Source organism: Sabethes cyaneus, chromosome 3 (assembly GCF_943734655.1).
Source record: "Sabethes cyaneus chromosome 3, idSabCyanKW18_F2, whole genome shotgun sequence".
NCBI classification, from domain to species: domain Eukaryota; kingdom Metazoa; phylum Arthropoda; class Insecta; order Diptera; family Culicidae; genus Sabethes; species Sabethes cyaneus.
This window is the reverse complement of record NC_071355.1, coordinates 158,242,906-158,257,011: the sequence shown is the minus strand read 5'-3', so window position 1 is coordinate 158,257,011 and position 14,106 is coordinate 158,242,906.

Sequence of the window (14,106 nt, the reverse complement as noted above, 5' to 3'; positions counted from 1 at the left end):
AAAATGAACAATTACCCATAATTTGGCTTAAAAACAAAAAGATTGATTCCTTGTTGTGTTCCTACTGTGCGTGTGAACGACTCTTAGATGAGCAGGACTAAAATACAATGCGTCAATTATCGAGAAAAGCATATTTTATAAAGCAATTAATCAAATAAAGAAAAACAATTTAGCCACAAACTTTAAACTCATTTCGATCAAGCTTACACGGATTTAGATTCAAAATTATGCGGACTTTGATTGATTTTTAACATGGTGTACGGATTTTGAGTCACAGGTGTACGGATTTTGAATCAGGCATAAAAAAGTGTACGGATTTTGAATCAAGAGATGCACATTTTGATCTCGTTTTTTTATAACTAGGATTGATTTTAGCTTCCTGTTATTCCAAATAACGTTAAAATGAGCATTATACTGTCAAAAGAAAACATGACGAATTGCTTATTACAATATCATAATTTTATATTGACCATTTAAAATTGTCTAGCTCTTAGGTGTACGGATTTCGATACGGCACGGTATAAGAAGACAGAATTAAATATAATTACATATAGCTACTCAAATTCAGATCTCCAACCATTTCACGGCAATACCAGATGCAAATAACAACAAAAAATGCTCTGAATCCAGAAGAATGGCAAAAAGAGGTTTATTAATAGTGTGTCAAGTTCCAAATTTTTCGAAGGTATATTGTCTACCGCAAATCTTATTATTACGACTTACTGACTTTACCATAACCTCTGTTCATTAACTCCTATTCCTACCTCCACGAGGTGCCGGCTGGGGTACGCAACTTCGGTTGTCGTATGCTAACAGGAAAGGGGGCACAGTGGCTCCCGCCCACATTAAGATGGCAGCCCCATCAGCGGGATAAGGACCTTAGATTAACAGCCTACTGTACCAGAACACACAAAAAGTTAATGAAAATGAAAGAAGAAATCTCTCCGGATTATTGGCAACGACCTTTAGCATGAAAACACGGACACGAATCGGAACATGGAATATACTGACCCTTGCCCAGCAGGGCAAGCTGGCTCAACTTGCAAGGGAAGCTAGCCGTCTGAAGCTTGAAATCCTGGGGCTGAGCGAGGTCCGCTGGCCGGGTACTGGCGAACACAGGACATCATCCGGGCAAGTCCTGCTCTACTCTGGCATACGAGGTGAAAATGCTACTCGAGAAAGAGGAGTTGGATTCCTACTGAGCCCAGGGGCACGTGCGGCCCTGATGAAGTGGGAACCAATAAATGAGCGAATAATCGTTGCCAGATTTAGAACACGGGTTAGGAACCTTACGGCAATCCAGTGCTATGCGCCAACAGATGCTGCCGACCTGCAGGAGAAAGAGAGCTTTTACAGCCAGCTGAACAGCGTGGTTGAGAAAATCCCGAAGGGGGACATCCAAATTCACATGGGCGACTTCAACGCGAAGATTGGCTCAAACAACGCGGACCTTGAACGCGTCATGGGACGCCATGGCCTAGGAGAGATGAGCGAAAACGGGGAGCTGTTTACAGAATTCTGTGGTAATAACGACATGGTCATTGGTGGATCGCTCTTCCCCCATAGACCAGTACATAAAGTCACGTGGGTTTCCCGCGACGGCCGAAAAGAAAACCAAATCGACCACATCTGCATCAGCCGGAAATGGAGAAGGAGCCTTCTTGATGTACGCAATAAACGCAGCGCTGACATTGCATCCGACCATCATCTTGTTATCGCTGAGATACGTCTGCGCGTCGCACGTGTCCAACGACGGGAGGAGAAAGTTGGGTGCCGCTACGACGTCCGCCGATTGGAGAATCCTGAGGTGAAAAGGGCCTTTGTTGAACAACTTGAATCTCGAGCCTCGGAGTTGCCATCTGGTGGAACCGTCGAAGAGCAATGGACCGGCATCAAGAACGCCTTCATCACGACCAGTGATGAAACCCTCGGCAAAGCGCGCAGTGGGCGGAGGGAGTGGATTTCGGATGAAACTTGGAGGAAGATCGACGAGCGGAGAGAGGCGAAAGCCGGCATTGAGCGAGCGCGGACCAGATCGGCTAAGACAGCTGCCCGTCAACGATACGCCGAACTGGAGAGGGCTGTTAAACGTGCTTGTAGGCGGGACAAGAGAGCCTGGACTAACTCCCTAGCCGAACAAGGAGAAACCGCCGCCGCCAATGGTGATATCCGTTTGTTGTACGATATTTCTCGCCGCCTTAGTGGTGCCAGGATGAATACAAAGATGCCGCTAAAGGACAGAGCTGGTCAGCTATTGACTGACCGTACAGAACAGCTTAAGCGATGGACTGAACATTTTGAACAACTCTTCCGAGTTTCAAATGTCAGAGACCAACAAAACCAGCAGCGTACGACGCCTACAGTTCGTCGAATAAATCGCGTGAACTCGGAGGCGCCATCGCTGGATGAAATTGTAGCAGCCATCAAGAGTATGAAATCCAATAGAGCGCCAGGGATAGATCGTATTTCAGCCGAAATGCTCAAAGCTGACCCATCTTTGTCAGCCCAGATGATGCATCAGCTTTTCAGCAATATTTGGGAAACCGCAACTTTTCCGGTGGACTGGATGCAGGGCATATTGGTTAAAGTCCCTAAGAAAGGAGACCTAACGGAATGCGGTAACTGGCGTGGCATCACGTTGCTCTGTATTACTCTCAAAGTACTCTGTAAGGTAATCCTCAACCGGATCCAGGAGAAGATCGACGCTACTCTCCGGCGGCAGCAAGCTGGATTCCGTGCTGGCCGATCATGTGTAGACCATATCACAACGCTCCGCATTATATTGGAGCAGATCAACGAATTCCAGGACTCTCTTCTGCTGGTGTTCGTTGACTTCGAAAAGGCGTTCGACCGACTCAATCACGAAAACATCTGGGGCGCACTTAGGCGTAGAGGAGTTCCAGATAAGCTAGTCCATCTCATCGAGGCTCAGTACGAGGCGTTCTCGTGTAAGGTTTTGCACGACGGCGTCTTGTCCGACCCCATAAGGGTTACTGCTGGCGTGAGACAGGGCTGCATTTTATCACCGCTTCTGTTTCTCATCGTTATGGATGTGATATTAGTTGGAGCAATTGACAGTAGACCAAATCGAGGATTGCCTTGGAATCCTCTAACGATGGAGCAGCTAAATGACCTCGACCTAGCCGACGACATTGTCTTGCTCGCACAACGCCGAAACGATATGCAGAGCAAGTTAGACGACCTCTCCGAGAGCTCCCAGGCAGCAGGTCTCACAGTCAATGTAGCGAAAACTAAGTCTATGGTAGTGAACACTGACAATTCCACCAACTTTACAGTAGCGGGACAACAAGTTGAGCAGGTAGCCGTCTTTCAATATCTTGGTAGCCAAACAACGCCCGATGGTGGTACCAAGACTGATATAGCCACACGGATCAGGAAGGCCAGGGGTGCCTTTGCAGGTCTGCGAAACATTTGGCGCTCAAACCAGATCACTCTACGTACGAAAACCCGAATCTTTAATTCAAACGTTAAATCCGTACTGCTGTATGCCTGCGAAACGTGGTGCCGGGGCCTGCGATACAGCATTCGTGCCTAGTGGCCTGATAACTGGATATCCAATGAGGAACTCCATTGTCGGTATCATCAACGGCCGATAGTCACAGAAATTCGTGAACGTAGGTGGAAGTGGATCGGACACACCTTGAGGAAAGGAACGAACGAGGTTTGCAGAGCAGCACTCGACTGGAATCCACAAGGACAGCGTAGAAGAGGCAGACCCAGAGGCTCATGGAGACGGAGCTTAGCCAACGACATCCGGGCTGTAGACGAGAACCTGTCCTGACGACAGGTAAAAGCCATGGCGGGTAACCGTCAGCAGTGGAGATCTCTAATTTCATCCCTTTGTTCTGCCGGACCGGCGGACATGGACACATAAGTAAGTAAGTAAGTGACTTTACCAGCCGAGAGTCGGGGTGGCTCTTGCCGTATCAAGAATTCCTCTCCACTGACATAGGCAAGTCGTCTTTAATCTGGTCGAGCTATCTAGCACGTTGGGCCCTTCTATTCCTGGTGCCGGTGGGATTCTTGAAGAGAACGGAATTCACTGCAGAATCGTCCGGTGTCTTTTCGACGTGGCCGGCTAACCGCAGTCATCCAACTTTCACCAGGTGTACGATGGAAATCTCTCCAAACAGTGCCTGCAGCTCGTGGATCATAGACCTACACCACTCTCCGCTTTCCGTTTGTACTCCACCAAAAATAGTCCGCAACACCTTTCGTTCAAATACGGCAAGTGCGCGTATGTCTTCTGTAAACAAAGTTACTGTCTCAAGTCTGTAGAGGAGTACCGGTCTGATTAGCGTTTTGTACATCGTCAGCTTTGTGCGGCGGCGTATGCTGCTTGATCTAAGCGTCTTGCCGAGGGAAAAGTACGCTCGACTTCTAGCTTGAATGCGTTGTTGAATCTCCTCGCTCGTATTATTGTCGGCGGTGACCAAAGATCCCAAATGTACGGACTCATCAACCACTTCCAGTTCATCGTCGCCAAAAGTCACTGCTCTTCATACCATATATTTGGTTTTGGACGCATCGATTAGAAACCCTATCCTCCTAGCCTCCGTTTTTAGTCTGGTGTAGATTGCCGCCGCCGTCCCAAGGTGTCTAGTAAAGAGGTCGAGGTCGTCTGCGAAGACTATGGGTTGACTTCTCTTGCTGAAGATCGTTCCTTTCGTTTCGATGCCCGCTCGACGGATCACATCTTCACTAGCGATATTGAAGAACATACAGGACAGTCCACCCCCTTGCCGTAGCCCTCTGCGCGATTCGAAAGGACTTGAGAGTGTCCCCGAAACACGCACGTAGCACATCACTCGTTCCAAAGTAGCTTTGATCAGCCGCGTCAGTTTGTCCGGAAAACCGTACTTGATCATTATCTGCCACAGCTCTTCGCGTCGAACTGTATCGTATGCTGCTCTGAAATCCACGAAAATATGATGCGTGAGCACGTTGTACACCCGACATTTCTCGGGGATTTGTCGGAGGGTAAAAATTTGATCCGTCATAGCATAGGCCCCCATAAATCCTGCCTGTTGCTATTCCACGACTTCTCTTGCTATTGGGGATAGACGACGCAACAAAATCTGAGATAGCACCTTGTAGGCGGTGATGACTAGCGTAATACCGCGGCAGTTACAGCAATCTAGCCGGTCGCTCTTTTTGTAAATGGGATAGATTACACCTTCCATTCACTCCTCCGGTAGTTTCTCCTTCTCCCAAATCCTATAAATCATGCAATGAAGTGCCGTTATTAGCGGTTCTTGGCCATTTTTGTAGAGTTCTGCGGAGAGTCGGTCCTTTCCGGCGACTCTATTATTCTTCAGCTGACGGACTTCTTGTCGGATGTCTTCGAAATCGGGAGCCTGCACACTGTCGTCGTTTGTAGGCACTCCGAGGTTAACTTCCGTCGCGTCTCCTTCTGTTATATCGCCGTTGAAATGCTTATCGAAGAACTGCTTCCATTTGTCGACCGCCTCGCGATCGCTTATGATTAGATCCCCTCCCTCGCCCCTACACATATGAGGTTTGGGTGTGTAGCCCTTACGAGTTTGGTTCACCTTCTCGTAAAACTTGCGCCTGTCGTTAGTCCGGAATAGTTGTTTCAGCTCCTCACGATCTCTGTCCTCCTTCTGGAGCTTTTTCCTCCTCAGGATCGTGGTCAACTCATTCCGCGCTCGTCAATACTTGGCCAAATTCTCTCTCGTGGATATGCTTAGACAGTTTTTCCAAGCTGTTTTTTTCCACTCTATCGCTTGTTGGAATTCTTCGTCAAACCAATCATTTCAAGCGCTCGAGGTTTCCTCGCCTAGCACCGCGGTTGCGGCCTCGTTGACGGCAGAGCGGCCCTTCGGCCTTCGATGAGAATATGGTCGATTTGGATTAAGGTTCTCCAGTCAGGTGATCTCCAAGTGGCTTTGTGGATATATTTGCGGGGCAAAGGGCCTTACTTACTGACTTAGGTGGCTTGCCGTCCTAAGATAAAGCCTGTTGAACAAAGTTACTCCATGTAACTCGGTTGAGGGCTATCGCTCTCCAATTCCTCGGACACCGAGTACTCTCCGCCAGATCACGCTCCACCTGGTCTAACCATTATGCTCGCCGCGCTCCTGGTCGCCTTGTTCCTACCGGATTTGAGGCGAACACCATCTTTGCAGGGTAGTTGTCCGGCATACTTGCAACATGCCCATCGTATCCGTCCAGCTTTAGCCAGCTTCTGGATACTGGGTTCGCCATAGAGCTGTGCGAGTTCATGGTTATTCCTCCGCATCCATACTCCGTTCTCCTGTACGCCGCCGCCTTCCGTTCAGTTTCTGGTAGAACTTTCGCGTTTCCTGAGAACAATATGCAAGTGCTTCAACTCTGCATATTCCTGCTCTTCCAGGTAGCGCTTTTTCTCCCGAAAGATTTGGTTTCGTTGCATCTTTTGCTCCTCATCCATCACCCTCCTACATTCATCGTCAAACCAATCATTCCGCTGGCTCCGGGGCAAAGGACCTCGGGAAGCTGTAAAGTTGATGCATCGCTGGCCATTATCGTTCGTGTCGGTGTGTAGGCTATGGGGCCCGATCACCGGTCTATACCTTGCTTTCTTACCGACCTGGGTGTTCATATCCCCGATGACGATCGTGATGTCCCGTGGTGAGCAGCTGTCGTACGTTGCCTCCAGCTGCGCAATATAGATCGCTTCGTTCTCGTCGTCGGGCCTACCTTCATGTGGACAATGCACGTTTATGACACTGTAGTTGAAGAAATGATCTTTTGTCCTCAACATGCACATCCTCTCGTTGGTCGCTTGCTCTTGAATCCTGCTCCACCGCTCTGGTTCTCACTAATCGAGGAGCACCCTGTCGCTACCAACGAAATTTAACGATCGCAGTTCTAGGTACCAAGTGTCTACTCCACGTCGTCGCCATACCGAATATTACGTCTATACCGAGTTATACGAGTTGAATTTTCTGGACTCTTTTTAGCTTTTATGGTTTAGGTAGGTAGCCGTACCAAGGCCTACGCTCCCGAGTTTCGTGATGGGGCTGCCATCTTACAGTGTCGAAACACACTGTGCCTCCTTCCGTGTTGATATACGACCTTAGTTTCCACCGGGGTTGGTTACCCGATCTCCGCTAAAGTTGCTCGTATTCCGGCTGGTACCACGTGGAGGTAGGGATAGGAGTTGCTGGATAAGAGGGCAAGGACCACTATGCGGTCTGTTTTACGCATTATCCAACCATTTACCAACCAATGAATGCTAATAGCTCTGCCAATTATGAATGGGTTTTCATGGTTTAAATATCTAGACCTAGACCAATTGAATGTCTGCCAGAATGCGCCAGAAAAAGTGAAAAGTCTCCTCATCCCAACAAAATTTCGAACCACGATAATCCTAGTCCAATTTGATGTCCTGAAAGTGAACAGTTGTAAAGAAAAGCAAGCGATCAACCTTATTTTTTGTCCGATTGTAACCTTATACTGAAAGGATTTATTCAAAACTGTATTCGTGTACGAAAAAGGGTTTGACGGAATATTCATGCTGCACGCATATGCATATTGCATATTGCATATTTTTCATGGAAGGAAGAATTAGCGACTGTCGGTTTCGAATATAGGTTTTGGGCGTTTAACTAGTTGCATGCAATTGTTTACATACTTTCGATTGAATTGCTGTCAAGTGTAAAATAACTGATAAACAGAGCATCGAAAAGAATTGTTAATGTGCAGAGAACGTTAGCTAATTTATGATATTTTAACTGTCATAATGTAACACGTGGTTCTTATGTTAGTTGAAGGGCAATTATATTCCAAATCAACCTGTCACAATAAATCTCGCTCAACATCTATGTACAAGTGAGACATTCTCTTTGAGTCTCCTCTCTTACGTTTATTCAATGACAAATATTTTATCATTTTATGTTTTGAGCTCCTTAAACCAGTTAACCAGTTTCGTGGTTCGAAAACAGACACTGAGGAAGCCTACAAGTTGTAGGTGAAATACGTATCTGTCAAGAATAAAATGTAGGGTATTGTCGTTATAGTCGGGCCACTGTTATGGTCGGACCATCACGATTTTACAGTTTTAATAACTCGTGTTATCTATGATACAACCATTGTAAAACTTCTTACTGCGATAACCAGCTTTTCACAATATTGTGAGTTTCAATCATATATTCAAAACACCCGTACTGAATTCAGTGACTAAATCTTACAAAAAAAAAGTTTTCCTGGCGCAATGAACTTTTCTACAAGAAATGATTCATGAAATGCAATTATCGAGATAAATATGTATTGAAAATGTATGAAGTGTGTTGTGCTGCACACGAAGACTATAGGAAAATCCCCTCCAGTAAGGTGTTTGAGAAGGCTAAGATGAAATACTAGAAAAGTTCTATTTGTAAAGGTTGGGCCACTTGAGAGGTCATGGTTGGGCCACCATAATTTTAAGCGCAGAAGCGCAATAATCGCTAGAGAATGTAAAACGACATGACACGTAAATCGCAGACACGTAAAATGTGATGAAATTAAGCAAAATTAATACGATAAAAACTTAGATTTTTGTTGTTTTTTCATTATAGTTGTACACTTCGGAAAAGTCCATTGTAGCAATATTAATTTTACAAGATCGCCAAAATTTCGCAAAAATGCAATTAAAAATAGGGTATTTGTACCTATATGAGCCGTTGTTCACGGAATTCATTCTTTTCATGTCTCTATGGAGAATTTCAATACGTATGTCTTAGATTTTCTGCGGTGGCCCGACCTGTACAACATGGCCCGACTATGACAACATTTTTTGTCTTCACGTAAATGCCTATAACTTTTTTATTTTTCAAGCAATCAGTTCAAAGCTTTCCGGAAATATACCTTATTCTTAGACCTTTGCAACGATGTATTAAGATTTCTAAAATTCCTTTTGAAACGAAAGTTATGGGCGAATTCCAAAACGTGGCCCAACCACCACGACACTCCCATATATATTAAAGATTAATATTTACTCTTACAACTTATTTTTACTTGCGTTTACTCAAATTAGTAACAACTTACTTATACTTACTCAGTAATTTCATGAAAAAACGATCTAACAAAATTTATAAGTGTTCCTATTTTGTTCAAATTTTGTAAACTTATTCAATTTTCAAAAATTTTATGTAAACCAACGCACTACACAACGTTAACCAATAGATGAATTATGTTCCGAAGATGTGTCGATTTCTATCTCAAATAGTAAGTAAGACCGTATAATAAAGGTTACTTTTACCACTAGGTGGATTAAATCATGTATTTTCAATTCATACTGATGATCTTTCTTTCCCTTTCAAGAATTTTTACTGTCAAATAATGTGTAACAGGATAACAGCAAAATATTGAAATGAATTGCAATTGAATTATAACTATTACAAAGTAACACATGTCCCGGTAGTCAATGCTGATAAATTCTTACTGACTGGGGAATTAAAAGAATTACCTTGCTGTTATAATTCAAAGACTTCTAAAATTCAGAAATGTTCGATTGTATTTAAAATAAATGTAAATTCACTCATTTGTGTTGATGATGTCCCGTCCTGCTTCAGGAAAGCACCCACATCCCAGCAAACCACAAATCGTATAATAATGTGTGAAAATCATCTTAAATATCGCTAAGTAAACTCGAAATCGTTCAAAAAGCTTAATAAAGCGCACCCTAGTTTACATTTATTCGTATAAAATGATAGTAACTGATTCACATACGATTTTCGACACAGAATTGTATAGCATTATGAACCTAATCATGTTGAGTCGGATTTCATCGTATACAAATACTTATGAATATGAATTGTTTTCATATAATTTGCAGTACGTATATCGCCTCCAAAACAGTACGCATATGCTGGTTTCGTGCTTCGAATGCGATTTTTCTAGATATATATCGGTACATATACCATATTTGTTACTTTGATATACGTACGAAAATGTTTGCTGGGATACTGCTTATGACTTACGAAGTTGTCGGAAAAAAGTTGAAACGCAATGATTTTTGTTCATGACTTTATCAGTAAACTGACTATCAAATACAAATGCGCTTATCCCTTACTAGGATGAAAAGATACTTCTTCCCATAAAACCCACGACCGCACTCTGCTCAGCAAAAGTGTGAATAACAAAATTCAATCAAAATTTTTATTTATCTTATTTATTTTGTATCGCCGGTATACCGTTCAAACTGTTTTAAAATGGCTTTCTCGTGTTTATTTTGTATACAAAAAGCATATTGCTGCACGTCACGGTGAACTGGTATTAGACACGCGCGTAAACATTACCGGAAAAGGGGTAGTCGACAATTAAACTCTTTTATTTTACACCCCGAAGTTGCGCAATCCGGACGCCCGTGAACAAAAGGGTTTCAAAAATTAAAACCAACAACCTCGCGAATGGCTTCGGTTGACACGTGCTGCCAATTTTCAATCCCGGCAAAGCAGTACCTATGACGGAGCGAGAGCTGGCGGAAAAATAACAAACTCAAGTGTTTATTGTTTGAAATCGGCTTTCGGTAGATTAGCCTGTTCCCAGGGATTTTTAACATTTAAACGCTTGAAAGTGCTCGAGGAATAACAATCGGAATTGTGCTAACCCGCTACATATCATTTCCTTGAGGTAATTGGTTTTGGAAGATTTGAGTGTGTTTAAACTATCATTGGTTTGATTTAGAAGTTTAAAATTGTTTCATGATTCGACTATTTTGAAATATTATGATTCATAAAACTAAATTGGATCTTACCGCTAATTTTACACTTGCAAAATGTTATAATCTAATATTTTACTGAAAATATTTTGTATGAAAACACCAATTTATTCCCTACATCTTATCAACTGGTTTAGGATTCATTGAAAAAACTGAAAATTTTAATTAATTTGATCCACATCATAAATTTGTAAATTATTTTCTGAGCAACGAAATTCATCTTACTGAGCTGAGTAATTAAATTATAATGAGTAATTATTATAATTTATAATATATGAAATACATGTAAAACATTACTACAATTAAAGTCAAAATACTGTGACACTGCTGTACGTTGATAAAGAATTTCAGTGAAATTAAATACTAAACAAAACTGTAAAACTGTTTGGTAACCATCACGCAACAGTGCAACTTATCAACAATCCTTTTTTTCACGTTCGCGCATCATCGCCTTTCTGTATACTTGCAATTTTCCACTGCTTTCGCCCCAGAATGCTCATTTATGGAAACCCTGTTGTGTTACAATTTTAAGGCATGGGAATTTTCACAAGTCGTACATATGGCCTACCCTGGTAAATAGACGAAAATAATGAGGAAAAAATGTTCCGAGTAGGTACGGGAAAGTCGGCAGCCGCCGCCGACTCTAAGCAAGGATTACATTTGCAACAATCGAGCTGGGCCGTTTCCCGACGTGCTTCTATGCTCGGAGCAGCCAAGAAAGCAATTCTCCGCCTCGAAAGGCGCCGTCAAAGTGGATGTGTACATTTTTAATTGAAAGGGGTTGCTGGATCCGAAACATTGCTTTATTTTTGTTACATTTTTTTCCAACACGGTCCTTTTTGGCTGGAAGAAAAATAGCCGAGAGAAAGGGTTTCATAGGAAAATTAGCAGAGATTAGACAGCCGGATTTTCACAAAAAATAGATTTGGGTTTATTGCTCAATGAACATAACTTTATTTATTTATTCACCTTTAATTGCTGCAGAGAAACGTCAATCTGTTGAACTACTAAAAACAGATTTACAATAAATTAATCGGAAAAAACTTTCTAAACTCTAAATAGACACTAATGAAACCTGTAAGAATGCGTGTCTGTCAGAATAATAAACGACATAATGCAGCAATTCTCTGAAAAAAGCGATTTGAATTTAAAAGTGCTCCGATTTTGTTAAAATTTGACAAATATGTTCCTTTTCGGAAAATTTCAGATTCGTATTACAGTCGATATTTCTATAACGCGGGTAATTGGGACCGCGTTATAAGAAGCGCATTATACAAGTACACGTAGCATATGGAAAATGAGTTAATTGGGGCTATACCTGAATTTTACGAAATTTTGAATCAACCCGACCATTATTCCTTTGGGAAAGATGTCAAGTATATATTTTTGCATCTTACAGATGCTTGGTGAGACAGAAAAAATCGCCTCTTGGTCTTCCAGAGCTTCCGGAACATCCGGTAAATTTTCATTTCTGTGAAGTCTTTTCATAGCTTCCAAATTCTTTTTAAAGTCTCTATGGCTTATTATTTGGCGTAAAATAAATAAAGTAAACAATCCGTGCTATTGAGAAGCCAACCAATGATTCTCCGACAAATACGGAACATCCGTAAAAGTGGTCAACGAGCGAAAATTGTTCTTTGAGTTCGGAATTATGTTCATTCAACCTCGAATTGAACAATGTGAAATAGGAATATAAATTCAGCGGTTTATGACTCAACCTGGCCATTATGAAATGCATCAAACGATCCGATATTAAATGATTAAATTTGATGATCAAGGGCATCGAAGTGCTTATCGCGTTGACGAAAGCAACAAAGTTTTCGTAGCCTGTTCGCTCTTACAAGAAGCCCCATTCTGAATTGTCCAGGAAAAGGTGATAACAAAAGCAATAACACTTCTCTCTCACTTTTTCTCAGGCAAAACCCATAAAAATATTAGATACCGTCAACGCGGATTTCGGAATGGCCATGGCTAACTACGATGGTTAGATTTCTGTTAAAATTTTCCCAGAAGATTACAATACCTGGTGAAGAGCTTATACAAAAGTTGATATATTTGCCATTAGATTTGTAAGTATAGTAAATGTTACCGGTAGTTCAGTTTACTATACTACATCTATCAAATTACACTAGCATTATTGAATTGAATTATTGTTCACTTTGACGGCAAATCCTAATTTTCCAGTTAACGTTTTGGCGGCCATGTCGAGTCGTGAGTGGCCTGTTTAGCTGAGGATTGCTGATATTCCATTTTATTTTGATCTGTTACAAATTAAAAACATTTGCATTTCCAGTGACTTGACCTTGACAACATAGCTATAGTAAAATGGGGGATATATCACAATAGATCAAACAAATGGTCGCAGTGATAAAAATACCCAACATGAAAAAAAAGCTTTGAATTTTCTCCCGGTAAACCATCCAATGGCCAAATTGAATCACAAATAGTCGAAATATACTTCTAGTGTAGTCAAATTACACTCAAAATATTCACGATATGTTCTGAATTTTCCGGAGAACCACCTTATGGCTTTCTAAGGTCGTTTATTTATTACTTTTTTTTTTAATTCGTATTAATTACCCGACTTTAGTTACTTCAAAAATATTTCACCAATTTTAACCAACTTTACCAATACGGAAATTTCAACGGATATTCCGGCCCAGCAGGCCAACCCGTAACTTTGTGGTTTCCGTATATCACTTAGAGAGTCAACTGTTATGTGCCCTACAACTTCTTAAAAGACACCACGGTCGTATCTGTTCAAAATCGCTCAAAATTCGACTTTAGCCCCAATTAACTCAATATCCATATGCTACGTGTATTTGTTATACGCGGAAAACCGCGTTCTAGAAATATCATGGTACCCGCGCTATAGAAATCCGCGTTCTACAAATCCGCGTTATACAAATCTCTACTGTATTTTATTTGGTGCTTAGGATGCCCCTTTCTGACTTAGGATGGTCCCAAAAGTCACCATTTCTTTCTTTAAAAATTCATTATTTTTATACCGAAGAAAGGTTTTCCAATGAGTTTTTAGAAAAATATAGTATTAAGCTTGAAGTAGTTTACAGGAGCAGAAAATAAATAATTGCTGTTCTATATTTTCACATTGTGAAGTTAAAGCAGACTCCCATATATTACAACTTCAACATAAAGTTGCGCCGAAAATTTACTAATCTTATTAACCTCTATCAACCGTCTTATTTATCGGAAAATTAAAAAATTCACAAACTTCATTGAAAACCTGGCAGCACACGACCGTCGGCGGGGGAATGTATGTGTGTGTATGGAATGATTAAAATTTGAGGCACAAAATTAGATACGAGACTATCTAATACAAGGGTGTGGCGGTAGTTTAAAAACACTTGGGTACCAACCGA